The 23,224-nt window shown below is 43.5% G+C and overlaps 1 protein-coding gene across 7 annotated transcripts in view; it reads left to right on the top strand.

Annotated features, from left to right (window-relative positions):
• The window catches only part of Ebf1 (EBF transcription factor 1), a 381,892-nt gene that overhangs the window by 134,272 nt on the left and 224,396 nt on the right, over positions 1-23,224 (top strand). The gene's annotated exons all lie outside the window — the stretch shown is intronic.

The raw sequence follows: 23,224 nt of genomic DNA, 5'->3' as shown, positions 1-23,224 counted from the left end.
AAATTGAAGATGGAAAGACTTAATACATCACCCAGCATCCTATCTTCCCTATGCGTCTCCAAGGACCAGAATAAGAAGCTCCTGCAATCGACTTGCTACTGTTTGACCAGACCCTCCTGGGGGAAGCTCCCTGTAGGATAACCTCAGGAAAGACTCTGCTTCTAAAAACGACTTTTGTGGTCTCAGGGCTGTAACCTCCCTCACTCCCACTATCCTCCCTGTACTCAGCCTGGAGGCTCTTGGAAATTGGCTTTTTCCTTTCTGTGTTTAGGAGAGTTGCGAATTCCAAGAGTTATTACATGGTATCTTTCTGGAATTTTATATGCCTTTCTGGGTTTCCTAATAGACATTCAGGATTTTGAGTTCCAGTTGGGACATGAGCTCATGAAATTAGTTGTAACTGCTCTTACCCTGTAGGTGCTCGAGTTTATGGAATAAGCAAGTCATAAGTGCTGACCACAGCCATTAAAGTCTGATTGTGAGTCAACTTCTCGTACAAAGACTTTCTCTAAGCCAACACACTTGAAGCAGAAATGATCACAATTTAATCTAATGAGAATAATTAATAAGGAGTGTGCCAGTGACCTTGAATATTAATATTGTTTCCTTTTCCTGTAAACAAACTGGGCTGTTTTATTATTATTTTAGCGTGGAACTTGGCATCACATAATTTCCCCAGGTGACTTTTGTCTCCTTGGCAATTTCCGGCTTTAATAAAGAAAACCTAATTAAGAAGGAGCTGTTGATTGGTTTGCTAGTGTAATTAACACAGGTGATGCTAATGAGTTTCTATGAAACCAGTGGCTTATGGGAAAAATAAACAGACCGTTGTTACATATGGCCCAACTGATATCTGCACTCTGGAAGACGTGATGATTTCTGAGTCTCCTGTGAGTGGTTTGTGGGCATGGAATAGGCAGATAAAACATTTTATAAGATTCATTAGTGGAACTAGACCAAATTGGGAGCAAAAGTCTCTGGCAACACAACTGATCACTGGCTCTATAGTAAAGCTTGTTAGGTCTGGTTTTGTTTGCTTGTTTTCTATGAACCCCCCAAACAGGGCAGAGCTCTTTTGTTGGGGGTATTTCTGGCTTACATGATAGGCATTTTAAGGTTGCAAAGCTCCTAGAGGTGTTTTCATGCTTTCCTCCCTGACTTTGTGAACTCTTGTGGTTGCTCTGACCAGGAAAGCCAAGGGGCATCAGTGCAGAGATCTTAGCCTCTCTGGTATCCTTTTTTTTTTGGCCCACACTTGCTTCCCAGGAGCCCCTGAACATTTGTATTTCCAGTGGCTCCCAATACTTGTCCAGTGAATCCACAACTACTGAGGGGAAGTGAACTTCCTTTTCCTTCTTTTCTTACCTAGGCTGGGAGAGGAAATGGGCACAGGGACTTACATCTCTAGAACAACTTTATATAGCATACAGGATCCTCAGATACCAATGCCTGTGGGGGTTTTTCCCCCCACAGGCCTTTTTATTCCATTTACATAAAAGACTGGTGTATAATTCGATCTTAGATGCTTGCATGGGCTTTCCAGACCTCTTTCCTCTTTTACTGGTGTGTGTTCTAAAAATCAGATATTTTAGATTAGTATTTCCTCTTCATTTTTACCTTACTTTTCTTCATCAGCTAATTCTCCCCGCACCTCGCCTTCAAGTAAGCCTTCTCTACTTCGTCTCTTGTCTATTGCTCTATGACAGAAAAGCCAGAGACGCTCTATGTCTAGCCGTGCACCTCCAGGGACGTCTTTTGAACTCTCATAATTTGTATTTATTGCCACCCACTTTGTAAGTTCACAGTTTAATTTGCCAGTAGTGGCAGTGTTAGGCCGACACAGTAAAACAAGATAACGTTAAAATGTCAGAAAGAGAGGGGGCATGAATGATGCATTACCCCTACCAGGACTTGCACTTGTCATTTCTTTCCACCAAAGTGATGTTAACTACCTTTTGAGAGCTTTATCTGAGTGGTATTACTCAGAAAGAGGATCATTAGTTCACTGTTCTGATTAGGGAGCGGCTATGCTTGATTAACTCTTCTTGGACTGGGATCTCAGTGGAAAGCATTCAATGACTCCCACTGACTTCGACGTCTAGAACTAATTTATAATTATTTTTTTGCAATTATATTAGAAGTTGTTGACATGTGTTTTTTCATGATGTGGTACTTCATAAGAATGAGTTGAACCCAGTGGAAATAAGATGGGCATGTTTCATTTGTATGTATGGTCTACATTTCAGCCAAGGTCTTCTCGATTAATAAAACAAAAACAAGAAACAACACCCCATGGATCGTTCTTAGTGATACCTGTGTCTAATTGATTCAGAAACCTTTTGGATTTTCTGAGTTTGGGAAACTGGTCCTTCCTTAGTTTTTTGCTGAGTCAAGGCTCTAGGAGGAAACTGGCTGACTTCATGTGTATTCTCAGAGGTGACCTCAGGTGCATGAAGCAGAGTTAATGTGTATCTTGAAGAAACTTCCAGAATGATAAATTAAGAATACTGGGATAGGAGACTCTGTTGTACTTCCCCACCTCCCTAATCTATCTCATGCCATTTTCTTCCCACCTAGAACTTTCTTCCCAACTTGTTGCTTTCTGAAATCTTAGGATATTGACTCACTGGATGCTGACCAAGTGCTGTTCCTCTATTTCCTTCCAAACACACATATAATACTTGCTCTTTACTGCAGATGGCACTTTAGAGTCTCTTAAGAGCAAGCCTTAATAGATAAAGAAAACATTGAAAGTCCAGGAAGGGGATTTGGGAGTGACACTACAAAAGAACTTTGTCCTACAAAGGTCTCTCTAATAATACCAAAGACATACTTTGTGTTTCACAGAAAAAAAATTCCATTTCCCAGTAAAGATTAGTTATAGATTCTGGTCCACAATTCAAGAAAAACACATTTTAGTCTAGTCTTTCTAAAATCAGAATATTTTCCTTTTCTTTCTTTTAAATTCCAAACAGAAATAGAGATAGGGAACCATGCAAGTGGGATTTCTGTGTCTCCTGCCCCACTGTGTGTCCAGTCCTTAGCTTTTCTAAGTATTAATTGAGTAGAATTGTAAGGTACAGTCTCTTCCCTCCCCACCCCCCCCCCCACACACACTAAGTACTTCCCCCGCCAAGTCTCTTTCCTGAAAAAAAATTGTTTTTATCAGCACAGATCCAGAAACTGGGGTTGTTATTGCAGATGGCTCTGATGAACCTGGGGTTACCCTGATCATTTTAACAGCACCAGCCCATTATGTTCCTTTATCATATCCTTGACATCTGCCCTAAGTTACTCTCCTTCGCTATCTGCACGAGTCAGCCTATGTTCCCTTTGCAGATTTCTTGGCAGCTAACACTTGGCCGTAAATACAGATGAATTGGCCTTGAGTTACCTGTATTAAAAATATAGCCATTACTTACTTGGCCAAGAAGCGTGGTTCAGACCTCTTTTTTTTTTTTTTAAAGATCAAACTAGGTGTAAGACTCAGCGAACTTGAATGGTTTTATCTTGGTAGTTAGAATAAATCCCTAGAGTTATAGGAAAGAGAGCATGTGTTTTGTTTGAGTTTCTTGGGTCTATTCATCGCTGTCTAAGAGTATATACTTTTTTGTTGAGGGGAATCAGTTATAGCAAATTCCACTTTATTGATATTTCTCTCTGTGAGCCTATTTTTCAATGGTTTTGCCCCGTACTGCCCAGAGGGCTGATGCTGTCTGAGATTTGACTGTAATGCTGCTTTTGTAGAGAAGGGAAAGGAAGGCATAGAAAAATAAATAGTTTTCTATAATCCTCTGTGAAAAGTAGTCATCACATTAGAAAGACCTCTTTTTTTTTTCTTTTTTATTCTCTTATATGGGAGATCCTTTTGATCAACACAGACCAGGCCTAACCAAAATTAACCTTATTTTAACACTGCTGTCATTTGGAAGTTTTCTGTGCCTTCTCTTAGAAGGAGCGATTTGATGTACAGGTTTTGAAAGGAAAGCTGTTTGTTCAAAGAAATACCAAAAAAAAATTTCTTTCCATCTCAAAGTCATACGTAGGAGCAAGTGCTTTAGGAAGTCAAATAAATACTTGTGAATTCTTCTAGGAAAATGGTTGGGACTGAATTATGATTACAGCCCCAGATCTGTTCCTCTGCCCTACTCAAGGCTTTCTGTGTTCCTGCGTTGTCCCAGATGGAGAACGAAAATGAGAGTCTCACTAATTTTGTCTACCTTTTTTGCTCTAAGCCAAGGCTCTGCAGCAGCATCAGGATTTAGATGATCATATTTAAAACCTGTGATGACACCGTTGTACCCATCTGAATGATTAATCTGCTCATTAAAAGAGTGCCGATGGGCTAGTCTAATTGGAACATGGATCTTCTTAAAGGACGTTACAGGGTCGGGAATAGGAAATATTACTCATAACATAAAGTAGGGATTAATTATGCTACTAAATACTACTGTGTGAAATTTACATATGGGTCTGGTTAGAGACAAGGATAAGACAAAGTGTAGGATCCCATTTTATAACATTTATGTCAACTTTAAGACAGGTGGCTTGTTCTTCCTTTAACCCTAAATCTTAAATCAACATTTACAAAAGCTAGTATCAACTCAGATGCCACAGAAGGCTTAGAGGTCGGGATAAACACCACATTTGCATCAGTGAATCATGGTGATTTAACAGTATAGGGTTCTGTGTGTGTGTGTGTGTGTGTGTGTGTGTGTATTTAAATAAAAATAGCAAAGAACCACATGCTGCAAAGCAATCTCTGCTCTCTGAAACTTCTGGATGATATTATTCTTCTAAGAGAGTGAAAATAAAATTGGGATCTTTAAGAAAATAAACAAATCCATTGAGCTCAAGTTTACAAGCCTTTTCATTTTCTTTTTAAAATGATCTTCTGTGGTTGTTGTTGGTCACGGGGCTTGAACTCAGGGCCTGGGTGCTGCCCCTGAACCGTTTTTGCTCAAGATACTAGTGCTCTGTCACTTTGAGCACAGTGCCACTTCCAGTTTTCTGGTGATAACCTTTCTTTAAACAAACAATATGTATAAAAACTATAAAGGAACTGACTGCATTCGTGGTCTTTCTGACTAAGGGCTTTTGTGGTCACATAGTTACTAAACCACCTTGTTCACGGAGGTAGATCCTAGGATTTGGGGATTGAAAAGAATCTCAAAGATCCTTTTCTTCTGTTTCCCACATATGAAGACAGGGGAAGAGGGGTGTGGGGGGGGGCCTAAAAACTTTGTCAACTAGTGACACCCTAGAGCTAAACAGCAAAGCTTCTGACTCATTCTCCAGGGCTATTTTCAACATCCCTAGTCTGCATACCAGATACCTCGACACACTGGAATATTTTGTTTGATGCATCGTGTCTTAAGATCTCTTTGTTTACTGAAGTCAGAGCTGTTGGAGAAATGTATCTTCTTTATCTTCTTACACATCTTGAGGATTTGTTGCACTTCCAAAACTTGAAAATTCATAGCTTTATTATTTTTTTTTTGTTAAAAAATGTAGGCAGATGTTATGTCGTGTGTCTTGGCTGGTCCAGCCAAGAAAGAAATGAGAATTAGGGCACTTGTATATTAGTGAGTTCTACCTGTTGGAGGAAATGAGGTTGCAAACATGTTTTGGGGTGTGTTGCCAAGCTTCAGGAGTTTTCTTGGGCCTTGGTGACCTTGTGATGTTTCTGGGAAACTGGACGAGAGGTGCTAAGTTACTAATTGAAACTTCGGCATATCTTTAAATCTTTACCACCTCTCCTGTTTCTCTGTCATCTCCACCCTATCTGGCTGCACTGGGCTTACCAGCATCCCCAACCCAGATTTCTAGGGTAACTTACTTCCTGGTTTCAGTCTGGACCCTACCCAGTCTGTGGCCCATGCGACAGCTACAGTGACCTTTCTGACATGGCTCTCCTGCCTGTTCATCATCGTGGAGACACGAGTCCAAGCTCTTCATTGCTGCCTGTCCTATCTCCTCCGAGCGCTGGGCCGTTTCACAGAGCCACGGAGTGGCGGTACACTCTGAGCTTGTGTTCACCTTTGCACCTGTTCCCCCTACCACTTGGATGTCCTTTCTAGTTGCTCCCTTTGCCCACTCTTTACCGCGTGCTTCTCATGCATCGTGGTGACGACTTACATAGAGCTTCTCCCCACCGCTGGCACACATCATGTTGTTTTACGGCCCCTGTTTCCAAGCTCCATGTTTAGCTCAGATAGGCAAATGAGTAAACATTGAAGGAAGGAAAGAAAGAAGTAAACCCCGAGTGAGAATTTGCATTCTAATAAATGGCACAGAGTAAAATCTCCTAACACGATTTTTTTTTGGGGGGGGGGGGATTGGTTATGGGGTTTGAACTCATGGCCTGGTTTGCTGTCCCTGGGCCTTTTTGCTCGATGCTAGCACTCCTACCACTTTGAGCCATGCCTCTGCTTGTGGTTTTCAGTAGTTAGTTGGAGATAAGAGTCTCACGGGGACTTTTCTGCCCGAGCTGGCTTTGAATTGGGATCCTCAGATCTCAGCCTCTTGAGTAGCTAGGATGACAGGCCTGAGCACCAGCACCTGACTGTCCTAACCTTTTGTGGTTTGATACTCTATAAAATACCGTCTTTCATTAGTAGCTAAGTGGCTTTCTTGTAATGTCAAACTTTAATGTCTTGGTTCTAACCTTTATTTTGTCCTATGTCACATTATGAAGGGAAGCGACAGGTTCGCATTCCTATGGCCATTGCACTCCTCTGGCTCAGTGCAGTAGTTCCCTCCCGTGTAGGAGGGAACCTGCCACTGATAAAAGAAGTAGGAAAGGTGTTTTCTTGTCAGAGAAAAACAGAACTTTGTCATGGATGCTGGCGCATTCTCTGTGACCGAGTTGTATGTCTCAGAGGTCAGGTCCTCCCTGGTGACCTGATATTGGAGATGGCGTCTTCGTAGAAGCCTGGGTGATGGTTCTGTGAATGTTACTAGCGAAGTGCCACGGCCCAGCTGCAGAGGGATGTTGGTGCCCTGTGAAAGTTGTGCAGACGCAAGGGATGTGGCGAGAAGCATGCTGTAGAAATTCAGATCTGTTGGATTCCCTACTTATCCCTTGGTAGAGCTGACTGAATTCTCCAGTGAATATTATTCATGGCTGCAAGTGAAAATGTGACCTATAAGCCACGCAAAAGTTACAGAGGCACATCAGTGTTGTTGAACTTTGGTCAGCCCCAAGGCATGGAAGATGGGGTGGCTGGTGAAGGTAGAAAAGGATTGCCTTGTCTTCTTTGAAAAATGAATAGTATGGCTAGAAGGCTGCCCCATGGGACGCACAGGAGGTGTGGACCAGGCGTGAACCAACGCTTGTGTCTTCCTGGGTTGTTTTCCTCAACCATGTAGTTGTGGGTCTTTGGTGTCACAATCGAACTTGCCCACAATCCTTGAAGAAGAGGAAATGAAGGCCCGCGAGAAGATCCAATTCACCTAAAGTCCTCTAGTTATCTGGTCCCATAAGTAAGTGGGATGGAGTTACACCTGGCTCATGGGCGCTCAATTCACTGTAGTTTCCCCTCTACGTCTTGCTATGGGCTTTGAACCTTAGCCACTACGGAAGGTAGTGACGGCTCACTGAAGGAAACCAGCAGGATGTCGTGGGCTGAATTCTAATCAGATAAAACTTGACCACACTTGAGAACACTGAGAATCTGGAGGGTTCTGAAGGCTTGTCCTGGGGAGTGTACAGAGTGGACGGGCACAGACGGGCAGCCGAAACCACCAGTCACCCTGGCTGCGGGAGCATCTTCCCATGGTCAAGAAGGCCCGTGGGTCTTCAGCTTGTCTTGGCCCCTCCCCGCCACGCTTGGTCCCATCACTCCATTCTATTATTGGCCTGGCCTCAGAGGCTTTCAGTTCAGAGGATGAGTTTCGTGTGTTGTCTTTGGTCTCATTTGGATCCTACGGGGCCAGGGCGCGAGCAAGTGGTGCTCGTTTTATTTTCCAAGCATCTGAGCAGGGAGCTGCATTGATGGGATAGGCCGGTCATTGACAATGCTGTTTGCGTATTGGAGGCCACCGCCCCTCAAGCTGCCACCAGCTCCATCAGATCCCTTAAATGAAGCCCTCTGTGACCATCGACATCAGTCCAAATCGGCCACAACTGGCGAAGATGGTTAATTGGTCTGGGCATGGCACAGACGCAAGGTGCACACCAATGAGATGATTATTACATTTGTGCCACACACTGTTCATGTTTACACAGGAGGTGGCCAGGCTTTCCTGTTTTACCTCAAAGAAGTCTTCCCAGAATTTAGGATTTCCATATTCTTTTCTTATAAAAATCCCTCAACTTCACTCAGAAAAATCAGACAAATTAAAAAAAAAATAGGAATGACTTCCACAAATGGAAAGTTTTACTGGATGAAGAGTGGTAGTTGTTTTGTTTCTCATCCCTAAAATGGTTTCTTAGAAATTAAAAAAGGAATGCATTATGTTTTTTGCAGAAAATTGACAGAATAGAGCCAAAAACACCAAAAAATTATTTAGTTGCTTTTTTCTTTTTCTTTTTTTTACCTCTGTCTTCTTGTCTCTTTTCCTCTCTCTCTCATTGAGATAAGTCCGAATAGTCTTCAACTTATGATTCTCCTGCCACAGTGCTTGTGAGTGCTGAGATTAAAGACATGTACCACTAAAACTGACTCAAGAAATTACTTGCTATCTAAGACTTGGAAAAAGTGCTCTTAAACGTTTTCTGTAGTTTAATTTTTACAGCATTTTTTCTGTACATATTGGTACAATATATTCACGAAATCAGATTCCACTACTTTGCAACTTTGTTTTAATGTACCTGATAATTTTTGAGTAGTTTATTGGAAATAAGAGTCTCATAGACTTTTCTACCCAGGTGGTTTCAAACCATGATCCTCAGGTCTCAGCCTCCTGAGTAGCTAGGATTACAGGTACAAGTCACTAGCATCTGGCTGGGAGCAGAATTTTTGTGTACCCTAGGAAGGTAATTCAAAATCCCAGTGGGAGGAAGAGTAACGTAAAGTATATCAATACATTTTCACTTTTGGACACTTGGAACTTTGTTGCCTCAAACAACCCCTGTGCAATTAACATATATGAACAATAAAAGTAATTTAAAAAAAAGCTGGAAGTGGTGCTGTGGCTCATGTGGTAGAACACTACCCTTGGGCACAAAGAGGCTCAGGGACAGTGGCCAGGCTCTGAAGTTCTTGCCCCAGGACAGGCAAAAATAAATAAATAAAAATTTTGGTCCCTTACTAACCAGCCTAGCGTGATGTGTGATCACAGGGACAGTCCTGTGTGGACACAGTAACACCTTTTGCATTTCCTTTCCCTGACTCTTTCTGCTTGCCATTCGACTACAGTCAAAAATGCACCTGGCTCATGTGCCATTGAATCTGAGCACTGTGCTAAGCTTTGAATGGGGTGGTTTGAAAACAGTGTTTCTGGCTTTATAAGATTCTCTCATCATTCTGTAAAGGCCAGGAAATGCCCAGCCTTTACCCCATATGTTAAAGGAAAAAGATCAGACAACTTTGAGCAAAGCGGCTAATAGTCACTCAATGGAACATGTCCATTAACCTGTCCGTGGGGGGAAAAGACTGAGACCAACAGGCCTGCAATTTAGGTAATGGCGTTTGTCTAGGAAAACACTCTACTTTTGCCTCCATGCTAATCAGGAAACCATCAGACAGTCTTCTCTGACTGAGAAAGGGCAGGGCAGGGCAGGGCAGGAAGGAAGTCAGCTGGCATCGTGTTTTTGAAGAAGAAGAAGAAGAAAAAAAAATGAAAATGAAAGGTGAACTGAACTCTTGTGCTGGGGACCTGGCTGGACGGCCACTTCCTGAACTTCAAGGTGTGGTACGCCAATCAGCAGCACAAATTGGAGGCATCTGATTTGCATGGATTAACTGGAGTAGGTCAGGGCCCTCTGACAGGTCAATGGTACCAGTGGGGATTTGAAGGAAACTTTGATTCTTTCTCTCTTTCCACCCTTCTACCAGGCAACAGTCACGCTGTTCCATTGTCAAAGAGAATCCCTGACTTAGAAAGCCAGCTTGTCATTTAAATTCACCCAAGTTAGGACACCACAGAGTTCTGTCAGATGTCAGTCTCAATACAGCAGGACAATGTTTTTTCAACAGCTTTCTAACCCCTTTGCTAGGAATCACAGAAGCCTGGATCAAGGGGGAGGGGCAGCTCACTGGGCTTGGAGGGTGTTTTTTTTTTTATTTTACAAAGGCAAAAATGGAATTTTTCATTTCAGACAGATATTCTTTACATTTTCTTTTTCCCTCCTTTTTCCTTTAAGCTGGGTGTGAAGGGCACCATAGGAGAATGAGGTAAAAATCAGATTGGTTGTAAGGACACCTTCATGTGTGACTCTCCTTGAAGGAATGGAAGCCTAAATGGGGGAGGGAGGTGCTCAGAGGGGGAGAAGAGGGAGAGGAGGAGAGACTGGCATTTTCCACATCAGCCAATCATTTCCCTTGGAAAATATTGCTTGGCTTATGGTAACTGCAGGATGTTTGGCAGAGGAATTATCAACAGCCAAACGAGGACAAAGAGAAAAGGGGTACCAGAGGTACCCTCATCCAGTGAAATGAAGGGGCATCTGCTATTGGTCTAATGCTTCCTCTGCCTAAACCCATTCAACACCTTGGGTCAGGCAGCTTTAAGATGCTATTCGCAAGGTTGAGGCCATGATTTTCCCTTAAACTTTGATTAACCAGGTGTTTGGGAAATATGGGAGTTCTAGTATGAGAGTTTACCTGACACTTACTTACTGTGTATGTTTATTGCCAACTATTTGTTGTGTTCAGTAGGGAATAGGTTCTGCCAGGCCCTGGACACCCAGTCCGTCTGGGTTCTTGGCCCATGGACTCCCTGCTCATCAGTGTCTTCTCCTTCCCTGGCGTGGTCTTTACCATTTGAGTTCTCGTGCTTTTTTTTTTTTTGCATAGCCCATGGTGCTTGGCATTGCAAACACCTTATGGAAAAGTTTGGCAAATTTTCCCTATTATTTGACTGGCTGTTTGTGGTCTAGGAACTTGGTGTGCCTCAGTTTTCTCATCTGTAAAATGAAAATAATAGTGCTTTCTCCACCCGGAGCAAATGATGTCCCCATGAACAGCACCCAACAGAGCACGCGGCGCTCCTGATGTGCTTTGTTAGCAGCTGTGAGGGAGCCCTCAGAAGGGGTGGTGCCTGATAATGTCTAGAACATTCTGTTCTGGTTAATTCCCTTGGGATAGTTCTATAACACATTGGATAGCTTTCAGTAAGGCACTGTCTCTTTGAAAGAATGTATTGGGATGGTTGTAGGTAACTTGGCAAATCAAAGGTCACGCTTTTAAAATAAATTCTCCGTAGGTTGTTTGCAGGAGGGATATCTGGAAGGTAGGTGTGTGTGTGTGTGTGTGTGTGTGTGTGTGTGTGTGTGTGTGTGTGTGTGTGTGTGTGTTAAGGTAAGTCTTGTGGCTAAGCTTTCAGGTGAAATTCCTGATTTGGAAAGGCTGCTTGAACTTGCCATGCCATTTCCCGGGCCAAACAACAGCAAAGCACACAGAGCTCACCGGGCTGTGTCTCCCCACGAGGAAAGTACAGAGTAGGGTTTGTCTAGAACATCTGGGTCATATCGCTTCTTTCCCCATGTCCATCTCAAGTAGAGGCTTTGTGCAGCGAGTGAGAGCTGCTAGAGACCGACTGGGGTTCAAATCATAGCGTTGCTGTTTGTTAGCTTTGTAATTTGAGATTTCAGTGATTTTTTTTTTTTTGGTTGGTCATGGGACTTGAATTCGGGGGCCTGGGCGCTGTTCCTGAGTTCTTTGGCTCAAGGCTAGCGCTCTAACACTTGAGCCATAGCTCCACTTCTGGTTTTCTGGTGGTTAGTTGGAAATAAAGAGTCTTGGAGACATTCCTGCCTGGGCTGGCTTTGAACTGTGTTCCTCAGACCTCAGCCTCCTGAGTAGTTAGAATTACAGGTATGAGCCACCAGTGCCTGGCTTGAGCCTATTTTTGATATCCCATACAGACATACCAACACACACACATGAACAGGTACCCACATACTGATATTTAATAACCTAATGCAATGTCTGATACACTCAAGCACAAGCTGGCAGCAAACAAGTAGCCAATGTAACAGATAAAGTATTGGTTGTAACCAGTGTTACCACAGTTATTCTTCCTTTCGTGATGCGATAACTAAGCCTAGCTTTGCTGTTCCTTTTCCCTTCTGTCACTGACTGAACCCATGTACCCTCTGGCTCTCCCCAGTGACAGCACCCTCCCGCCACGCTTGGAGGGGCTACGTGCGTTTTTGGAAGCAGTCAGCAGGGCTTTGATTCCAAGGCTGGTGTTAAAAAGATCAATGGAAGACCGCTTTGGATCACACATGCTGTCTACTGTAAGAGAACTCTGAGTGGAGCTTTTCACATTCTGCCTGAACTCTGGTCTCCAGCAATGGCAGGACAGGAGCCGGATGAGTTTTAGGTAGCATGTGGTTCTAGTCTTCCTTCAGGTCACACTGGCTACTATGCTAATATGAAAATCAGAGGGCTAAAATCTCAGCGGTTGAATCAGTCCTGAGCTTGAATCCTGCCCCTGTCAATCACTAGCTGTAAGGCCTCTGGCTTGTTACGTAAACCTGAGTGCGTGTACTTTTCTGTAACTTTCCCCCCGTGAGGATTGTAGCATAGAACTATGCTTGACACATTCTATGTCAGTGTCAGAATTATTTCTCCTTTTTAAAACATTCGTTTCTTTTTCATATAGTCTTAGGGCTCCCACCTGGCTTGGCTCTTAGAGAAAACTGACCTAAGAAATGGATTCATGTGAAGGATTAGTGATCTACTCTCTTACTGTTTTCACCTTTCCCATGAATATTTGCTTGAAGGAGATGGCCAGGGAGGGGAAGATGGCTCTAAGTGTGGAAGGGGCGGCGAGGCCGCGTTTGAGGTCACGGAGATCACACGTCACACACCCACCACACTAACAGTGGATGTGGCCAGGCAGACAGAAAGGTTGAGGTTCATAGGACGTGTCTCCTGTGTCTCCTTGTTAGGTTGGGGGCCGGTACTAAACCCAGCCAGGGGTCCATCCAGCATGCGTTCCATGCTTTCAGGCCGATTCACTGTGAACGGATGGCGTCTTTGTTCACAGGGCACAACTTTGGAAAGCAAGTTCATTATAAGCCCGTTGCACTTTAATTCAGTTTGTCGGGATGATGTGTTTGCAAGGCCTGGAGTAAATTTGCCACCACCACTGCCGCATTGGGATTTTTGCGGCGTTGACAAGCCATTTTCCTTGGGCTGGGTGAAGGGCCTACCACCACCACGTGCTCTTTCACTGGATTGTGCCCAGGGACTATTCTCCACCCCCGACTCGACACCCCGCCGTGGCGCGTAGACCTCACCATTTACCCCGAAGCCGGAGGCCGAAAACTGCCCACAGAACACCCTGAGAAAATAATGGCTATCCAGGTAGAAAAGTTTAACTATTTGCATCCCCACCATAATGTGCCGGCACAGAGACTTTCAGTTCTCCAAACCCAAGAGGTGGTTAGGCACCATCACGTAACCTTTGACATCCTGCTATACAGACAGATGTGAAAGACAGGTTGGGAAATAGACCGCAAAATCCCCTCCCCCCCCATGTGTGCAACGACTCGTGCGTGTTATCTTCACTAATTATGAGAGGCGATTTTTATTATTATTATTACTAAGCGTGGGCTTTCAGCTTGTTAATGAAACTCACCTATAGAACCATGGGTTAAAAATATTCCAGCAAGAGTCAGACGCCCTTGGTGGCTCACACTTACAATTCTAGCTACACAGGATGCTGAGATCTAAGGATGGTTGTTTGAAGCCAGCCTGGTCAGGAAATTCCATGAAGCTCTTTAACTTCCAATTGACCAGCAAAAAGCTGGAAGTGGTAGGGTGGCTCAGATGGGGGGAGAGGGAGACAGGGAGGGGGAGGGGGGGAAGGAGGAAGGAGGTAACAAATAGTATAAGGAATGTACCCATTGCCTTACGTACGAAACTGTATCCCCTCTGTACATCACTTTGACAATAAATAAGTAATCATTATTTAAAAAAACCCAAAAAACTCTCAGCTGGGTGCTGGTGGCTCATGCCTACAAGCCTAGCTACTTAGGAGGCTGAGATCTGAGAATCACGGTTCAAAACTAGTCTGGGCAGGAGCCCATGAGACTCTTCTCTCCAATTAACCACCAGAAAATGAGGTGGTGCTGTGGCTCAAAGTGGTAGAGTACTAGCCTTTAGCACAAAAACTCAAGGACAGTGCCAGGCCTTGAGTTCAAGCCCCACGACCAACAAGAGGAACAAAACTCTCTCAAGCTTGGTGCATCTGTCACATGTAGAGCACTTGTAGATTCATTAAGGAAAAAGGAAGAAAACCTGTGAGGTGATGCATCTTATCTTTCAAAGCTTGATTTGACCTTTCTTCCCAAATCGTCCCCCTCTCTCCTTTACTCCCAAAGGAAGACTCTGGCATTTCTTTATCTATGAGGCTTGTCATAATGGCAAATAAAATGTGTTGGAGAAAATATGAAGAAGAAAGGAACAAATTACAGCTGCTTAAAACAGTCTTAAAGTCTACTTAAGCTGAGGTTTGCCATGTAAACACACAATTAAAGGAGGAATTTGATAGATGCAAGTATTTGACGGTCCTAGACTTACTGTTTACTGGTGCAGCTAGCAGATGGATAAGTCAACTGATCCCAGCTGTGTGGTTTAGAACTGTAAACTTAGGTCTTACTAGTGATCTAAGTCTGTAAGTAGCAGCAAATTACCTGTTTGGTTTTTTTTTTAAATTTTTTGCAAATTACTTTCTATTTAACTCTTACCTTTTTGCTGGGGTGGGAAGGTAAGGGGGGGCGGGGTACTGGGAGCCTTTGTAATACTCGCTTTTTTTTTTTTTTTTAAAAGATTTTTAATGGGTTTCCTTTTTCAAAAGTGGTAACTAAATATCTAGAAAAGAAGTACTTTGGTGCATAGTCCTTTTAAGGAACAGGTTTAAATGGGTTTATTTTTTTCTTTTAAGTCTAGATATCTAAGCCTTATATCCCTAGCCACAGTTTTCAGATACTTGCAGCTAATTAATTCTTAGGAAATCTAATCTAAATTGAATTAATTTTCCCTTTTAGGACCCACGAAGCAACTTTTAGGTAAGGGGGAAAAAAATGCAAGCAGCTTGTGTTGCACATAATTCTTGCAACTAATGAAAAGTAATATTGTTGTGCTTTTCAACTAATGCAATAAGGAAACACCAAACGAGAGCATTGCTCTGTATTGTTATATTTGCTGTTTAAATAATTTAGCTGTGGAAAAAATCTGAAGGCTGCTTTAGCGGTAATTAATTATTCATTAATGACATGCTAATTGCACAATACCTTTGAATATTTAACAAAATGCAAAAAGCCAGGCTCTGAAGTTATGTTTTTAGTGCAGGGAGAGAAAGAAATCTATGAGTCCATCTCTTCATCAGGACAAACATTTTTTTTAAAAAAGTTCTTTTTTCTTTTTTCCCAGATATGAGGTAAGGTGGTTACTAGTGGCCTACTTTCCTTTCATAGTCTCAGTCACCCTTTGTGCAGAGGAATAGAATGTCCTTACCTCGGACTTTAACAATTGACAGGGTGGTAAATCCCTTGACTTTTGTCCAAATGATTTCTCTACAAAAATGGGTTAATTATCGCCTTTCCCTAGCTTTTTGACTAACAAAAGGCCCAGGGTCTCTTTTTTCCTTTCTTTCCTATTTACTGTAAGGAGCCCTTTGAAATGTGATAGTTTAATCTGCAACACCTTCTGCAGAGGATACTGAGAAGCCGCCCGGTCCTGCCTGGAGCTCAGGTTCCTGTGCGAACATTACCATGGTTAGGAGAGATGACCTTTATTATTCCCAAGCCATCCTGGACTTTCAGGATGAAAAACTCCTGAGTGCTCTGTAGTCCACTTCATTTGTTTCTGCTAATAAAAGCTGGCGGGTTTTTTAACAGTGGCTTTTAGTGGGCAGATTGACGAAAGGGCAGGCTGGGTTGAGCTGGCTTAGTTATGTTTCATGAATTCCCTCCTAAGACCTGGAGTTTGCATCTTTCTGTGTCCTGTCTCTGTTTCCAAGCTTCAAAGCTCCCCATTGTCTTTGACCTGTAAGTCAGGAATAGTCTTGGTAGTGAGTAAGCAGAGAACAGGGATTGGCTCTTTTCTTTTTTCCTTTTGATTTTGCTATTATCTCAGTCCAAATCAGAGAATCACCAGCCCCTAGTTTAGTACAGGCAGCGAGCTGTGTGGCAGCCTGTCCTTGTGGTTGAGAATATATTTCATGCACTAGGGTCTACTTAGTCATATTTTGCATTTGACTCCCATTACTATTAATGGCATTTATGAACGCACATTGGTGGGAAGAAGACCCCGTTGAATCTGTACATTATCAAAGAGATAGGGAATTAGCATACTCCGTGTCTGGCCCATGATGGATTTTACTGTGCTGTGGTGGAAATATTTAGCAATTAAATGAGAAATCACCATTACAAATGTGCACCTGCCAGGAAAAATGAATGGAAAAAGAGGAGGAAGAGCATTCAGTCAAGTTGGCACCAAGTTCTTGCTTTTGCTTTTCGCATGCTATCATTGGGGAAGTGTTAAATCTTCTTATAGCCATGGTTTAACATGGCAGTATAATATACTATCCCCATCTGATAAACATGTGACATTGCAAGGCATGTCGGCCAAAAGTTTGTCAGGATCCCAAGTGTTTATAGCCAATTTGAGAAGTCTCACAGCTTGCTAAGTGAAAGGTAGAATAATGTAAAAGTCATGGCAGACTCAGAGCCATATGAAAGAGAATTGGGGCCTGCAAAATGGTGTGTTTATTTATTGAGTTCAATTTATAGTCAGATGAATTTTTCTTGACTTATTTGTCTCTAAGTTTGAGAATATATCTTAATAATTGGCATTTTATGTTAGAATCCAACTTCCCACTTTGTAAAAAGGCCCCAGTGACATGGGTAACAGTCGTTACCATATGGTAACAACTGGAGAGCTAAGTATCTGGGCTTTCTCTCTCCAGTTGGACACCTGACCTGCCTGCTGTCTGTAGACATTGAATTTGTCTGCCTTGGGCAAGGGGGATGAAGGCACAAGGTACAAGTAGGTTAGAGTGGTCAGGGAAGTTTGACTTTTAGGCAAACTCTACCACAGAAAAACTACATACTTCCATACTACCCAGCCAGGATGAGATTTTCAGATGCTTCAGTCATTTATATATGGCCTTTCCTATCTCACATTCAAAGATGGCGCCTGTGAAGGTAGTCTCCAATTCTTAAGGGAAATGTTTCTGTTGCCTTCTACATGCTTGCCAGATCAGTACCAACATCACCAAATGAAACTTAGGTTTATTTTAGGTTGTAAAATTCCTTTCATTAAGCCTCTCCTCTGTGTGGGACCCTGGGATGGGCATTTTTCACGTGAAAGCTCCCTTTTGGTCTCACAAAAATTAGACTCAGCAATAGACAGTGAAAAGGGTTGGACTGTGCTCGTGGAACATTTGCCCGACTGCAGATTTCTTGGAAAATGGCAGTATGATGAACAGGTTTCCATTCTTCACTGGCTACTGGTTCTGGCCTCGAGCCTCTTCTGAGCATTTTTCCGGGGGGTATTCTCAGTAAGGATTAATGTTGTTACACAACATCATGCTTCCTCCCAACTCATGAAATGAATAACATCTAAGGGAAGTGAGCAGGCATGCAAGAGAAGCCAATTTCATGAGTGTTAATGAGAGACTTTTAGGCCAGGAAATAGAAAAAAGAAAAAACAACCACATTGGTAATCCATTTCTTCTTTGCTCACAGTCTCTGTGGAAGCCAGCCTGAAACTTTTCCTTTTCCTTAGTGGCATTGGGGAAACATCTGTGAACAGTTACTAGAACTGCTTAAAAGTGATACAACAGGAATCTATCAAATGACAGATAGCTCTGTGGGGAGCGTGGCTGCTAGATGTGTGACCCCGTGAACCTTTCTTCCCCAAGTGGGGATTGAGTTCAGGAATGGTGGTTATCAGGAGTGAGAGAGACAGAGGAAACAGGAAAGAGAGGAGAGAGGGAAGACTGAGGGAGAGAGAGAGGAGAGAGAAAGTTCTCCTGGTATGAAGTAGGAATGGATGGCAACTACAGTATGACTTGTTGCTCAATGAAAGGGAAGCCCCTTTGATGCTTCTCTGTCGAATGTGCACATTGAGGGGGTTTTGCATATATGGAGAGTCGCAGGTAGGATCATTTGAGCCAGCCTTGGTGTGGATGGAGGCTATTCTGGCTCAACTTTTCTCCCCTCTAGGATATTGCTTGTGGAGGGAGGGTTCTTTGGTAAGAGCCTAAACATAACCTTTCCACTGTGATCTCTACTCTTCAGGATGGACATTTTTTCAACAAGCAGGAAGAGTAAGGCAGGGTGCGCTCTTGCTTATGGGAACTCTGATAATGCAAACACCGGAAGCTGCTGAAGATGTTTTTGAGGACTGACAATGCAGATGGATTATGGATTTAAAGGCCACTAATGTTCATCAACTCCAAGAATGAGCTGAGGAATGGTAGAGATTTGTAAGAGTAGGAGTAGGTGTCAGGAAAGGGATACGAGGTCATATTCTTCTACAGGAAAAAGAAATAACAAGTGTCTTGTAAAAGAAAAAGAAAGAAAGGAAGGGTCTTGAAATTCATTCACATTTTCAGAAAAGACTCAATGACTGACTCCTGTTGCAAATGTGCCTTTTACTGTGGCAAGATGATAAAATGCCACGATCCAGCTCCAGAGCACAATTAAGGGCTTGTGCAGCAGCAGGCAGCCATTCCACACACGAGAGTGTTCATCGTATAATTAAAATAAACTGAGGGGCAGGAGGCCGGGAACGAAGCTGGGGAAAGAAGGTCTGGCCAAAGCATATTCAGACATGACATTTTCCAATGTCGATAACCATCAGGAGCTTGGTTCTCTGTCCACAAAGACAAGAATGTCACGTGTCAGTCAAAGGCAGCGGGCTGAGCGGGGCTGGAGCATGGACAAAGTCACCGAGGACCTATTTGGCTCACATCGGCGTTCTGGCCTGTCAGGCGTTAATTGTGCTTGCTCTGTGTCAGTGGTGCCCACATCTGGATTTCCAAGGAGACGTGATGAATGTGGAGGCTAGCAGGTAGTGTGAAATTTGCTCTTCCTTTTCAAGCCGGAATTCTAGGCCAGGCTTGGATCCCAATGGAGTAGATAAAAATAACACACTTGGAGAAGCAATCTCAGAAAGACTTCTATTTCTGAGAGTCACTTTAGGCAGTTTGGCCTGTATGCAGTACCCTTATGTAATGTCCCCACTACAATGGCACACATGAAGAAGAAAAACTCCAGCGTACATCCCTCCATGAGGGAGACTTTGTTACTCTACGTATATCTTATAGTAAACCTGCCTTTGCCCAAGCAGACGCTGCCATTGGCTTGCCCTCGGGCCTCTCCCGACATGACATACACGAGCAGTTGTGTGTGAAGAAGTATTGCCAGGACCTGGAGAAGGTTGGAGATGTTTTGGCTCTGCCCTCTGCCCTGTGAGCAGGATAAACAGGAACGTCTCTGTTTCGGAGACTGTCACTTTGGGTTCCTGCATGGTTCTTTCGAAGCACCCTCTAGGAATGGAGGATTCATGTCCTGAAAGATCATTACGAGAGCTTCAGAATATGTTAACATTTTTTTAATGCTACAGTTTTAGGGAAAACTACAGAGTTGTAGAGAAAACTGTATTGCTTTAGCTGTTCTATGAGGAACCTTTTTTTTTTTTTTGGCCAGTCCTGGGCCTTGAACTCAGGGCCTGAGCACTGTCCCTGGCTTCCTTTTGCTCAAGGCTAGCACTCTGCCACTTGAGCCACAGCACCACTTCTGGCCGTTTTCTGTATATGTGGTGCTGGGGAATTGAACCCAGGGCCTCATGTATATGAGGCAAGCTCTCTTGCCACTAGGCCATATCCCCAGCCCTATGAGGAACCTTTTAAAAGAAAATGTTGTGCACTTGTGCTGTTCCTCATTTCCATTCAGTCCTGCTCTGATGTCATTACTTCTCCCTCCCAACTTCCATGGGTGATGATTCCACTGTGTCCCTCCCAAACTCAAGAACTGCAGATTGTGATAACTGAGGGCTTCCGAGTGAGTTTTGTCTCTTCGGTGCACAGAAATGGCTGGCAGGGGTACTTTCTCGGGAAGTTTGGGAAGGCGGACTCTGAGGTCAGCGCTGGTGAGGGGCCAAGACTTCCTGACAGTGGTCCTGTGCAATCTCCTTTGCTGTAGATGGTGAGAGAAGTGACCACACGTGACTTGGCGAGCCCTCTCACGTGCAGTACTTGGGCTGCATAGAATATTCGAGGGCTGTTGCAGAATGGCTTTGGGCCTCCCACTCTGTTTTCATTTCATCCGAGATCGCACTGGTAGCTCAGTGTTGTCCCAGAAATAAAAAAATTCTACCTAGAATAAGAATCAACGGGCCCGTAACAAGGTCACCTGGCTTTCTCTGCTTTTGGACCCCAGATCACTTCTAGGCCTTTGTAGATGAATACCACGAGAACAGAGTTTTGTAGAGAAGTTTCTCTAGAGGGAGTTTGGGACTGGTCAGGAATACCACTTGCAAACTACTGTATCAGAACTGGGGTGAACCACTTCTTTCTGTAAGTATTTTAGAGCTGGCTAGGTGGCAGGCTACAGCTGAGCAGTCTGAGCCTAGCACAGCACCCCATACACAGGGGATGTCCAGTAAATACTTGCTAAATAGTGAACCAATAGACATGGGGACTCTTTTAGTCTCTGGAAGTCAGCCCTGAGGTTCCCTGAAGACTGTCTAGTTAGAATGATGACTAGTCTGTATATCATTCTGGCCACCCTTTGCATTAATGTGACCCCTGGAAAGACAGGAGATTCAATTTGTCAGATGACTGCCCTGAATTCATTTTTAACTCATCATTAGTCTTTCCAGTCAGTCATCTGGAACAGTCTTCTTGCTCTCTACTTCCCCTCATTTTCTTTTTTTTTTCCCCCCTTTCCTTTAGTTTTCTCCTTTTATCTCTCTCCCTCCTCCCACCCCTCTAGCCTCTTCCCCACCCCTCTCTCTACCTTCCTCTCCTTTCTACTATATTTATTCCTCTTGCTTTTTTTTTTTCTTTTTGGTGGTATTGGGGCTTGAACTTACAGCCCAGCCAGGTACTTGACCACTCACACCAAACCTCCTAGCCTTTAAAAAAGTCTTTTTAGATATCTTTAGAATAGAGTCTGACATTTTTGCCTAGGGTGGCTTAGATCATAATTGTCCTATGTCCCCCCCTCACGTCGCTGGGAATAGAAGTTTGGGCTACCATGCCCTGCTCCTCCTCCTCTAAGAACATTCCTTTAAATACCGTTTCCTTGCATTTGCCATTTCCACCATTCTCATTGGGAAGACGGATGCGGCTGGACCTAGATAATCTAGGGGCTTTCTAGTTAGCTGTCAAAACCATGTACAGTTACAAGTAACGACTCCTGTTTACTGGCCACTGACTGTTGGTCCAACACTGTACTAAATGGAGTTGTTTTCCCCGAGGGTGTTCTAAAGGTTCCTATTATCTTCAATTTATTATTAAAGACACTGAGGCTTAGAGAGGTAAAATAACTTACCCAAGATCACACAACTAGTTATCCATAGAAATCAGACTTGAAGCCGGGTAGTCTGACTCCTGGGCAAGAGTCCTTGACAACTCACGATCTTACAGTTTATGTATGTAGTATATTACCAGAGAGGGGTTTCATAAATACAGTGACATGGTACTAAATTTAGTGATAGCTTAGGACCTTGCTTCAAGTGGAAAGTATTTCAGATAGTACTGTGTATATATTTTATTTTATAGTGTGCAATTTCTCAGAGCAATCCCTTAAATGATCTATGCATTGATAGAGGTATTTTTTTTCAACCTGTTTCTTCCTTTTTTTGTTTTCTGAATTTGTAGTGAAAGGAGATTACACATTTATAAAATGCCTGCTTCCTTTAGAAGTAACTAGTTTTTTGTGCCCCCCCCCCCAAAAAAAAAATATCAACTGGAATTGCTTTTCTGGATTTTTTGTTTTTTTGCCAGTCCTGGGGTTTGAACTCAGGGCCTGAGCACTATCCCTGAGCTTCTTTTTGCTCAAGGCTAGCACTCTGCCACATGAGCCACAGTGCCACTTTTGGCTTTTTCTATGTATGTGGTGTGGAGGAATCGAACCCAGGGTTTCGTGCATGCTAAGCAAGCGCTCCAGCCATGGAATTGCTTTTCAACTGTATCCAGCCCTCTAGATTCTTGAGAGTTGGGATCAAGGCTCTTTGCACCCTAGTGCTGGACCTCCCATTTTCAACAACTACCTCTTATTTTCCGCAGGGGTGTGGGCTGGGAAGCCATCCTGGGCACAGTCTCCCATATTCAGCAGGTGTGTAGACGCCATTACTACCTGTCTGGCTGCGTATAGCTGGTAATTCTGCTAAGCAGCACTGGGAACAAGGGATTTTCTCCCAGAATGCAGCAGGCCAAGGTCCGGTACCTGCTACAGCTACCAGCCAGGGAAAGAAACACCTGCATTCACGAAGGTGCTGCAGTTGTGAGGAGCAGCAGATGAGCACCTGGGCGAGGTCCTTGATGAGGAGGTGACCTATGAGAAGAGGGTTGGCGGTGTGCTCTTTGAGACCCAGTTGGGATTCCTAATTAGAATATTCCTATTCAGACTCCCTAATGCGGTGCACTGCGTCACTTGGTGGCTATACCTGAAAGGGACCCTGGGCTCTGTAGGTCTAAGGACAGATGCCCACCACTCCAGTTTATTAGATGACTTCTAAGCACAGGGGCTACTTCCTGGCTTCGCCTGCTCAGGATGAGGGTCACGGGAGATCCTCCCTATCTACTAATACCTCACTGATGGATTGTTAAAAAGTAAATACTATACGTCTTTCCTTCCCCCCCTCCCCAAATTGTAGCATACTTTCTCCCAAACCATATCATAGTGATAAGTCTGATGACGTCATTCCTCCTTTGTTTATAATAAAGTTGAAAGCTTATGTTCAAGATACTCAGTGATCCAATCACTTCTCTATAATTGAATCTCAGCGCAAGTCCCATTACTGACTTTAGGAGTGCTGGAAAGTTTCAGTTTCAAGGCCCTGGCCTTTTCTGGTGCCCACTTTCTGGT

Source organism: Perognathus longimembris, chromosome 25, assembly GCF_023159225.1.
Source record: "Perognathus longimembris pacificus isolate PPM17 chromosome 25, ASM2315922v1, whole genome shotgun sequence".
Lineage (NCBI taxonomy): Eukaryota > Metazoa > Chordata > Mammalia > Rodentia > Heteromyidae > Perognathus > Perognathus longimembris.
The sequence above is the reverse complement of the archived record's forward strand: the minus strand, read 5'-3'. Positions and strand labels throughout refer to the sequence as shown.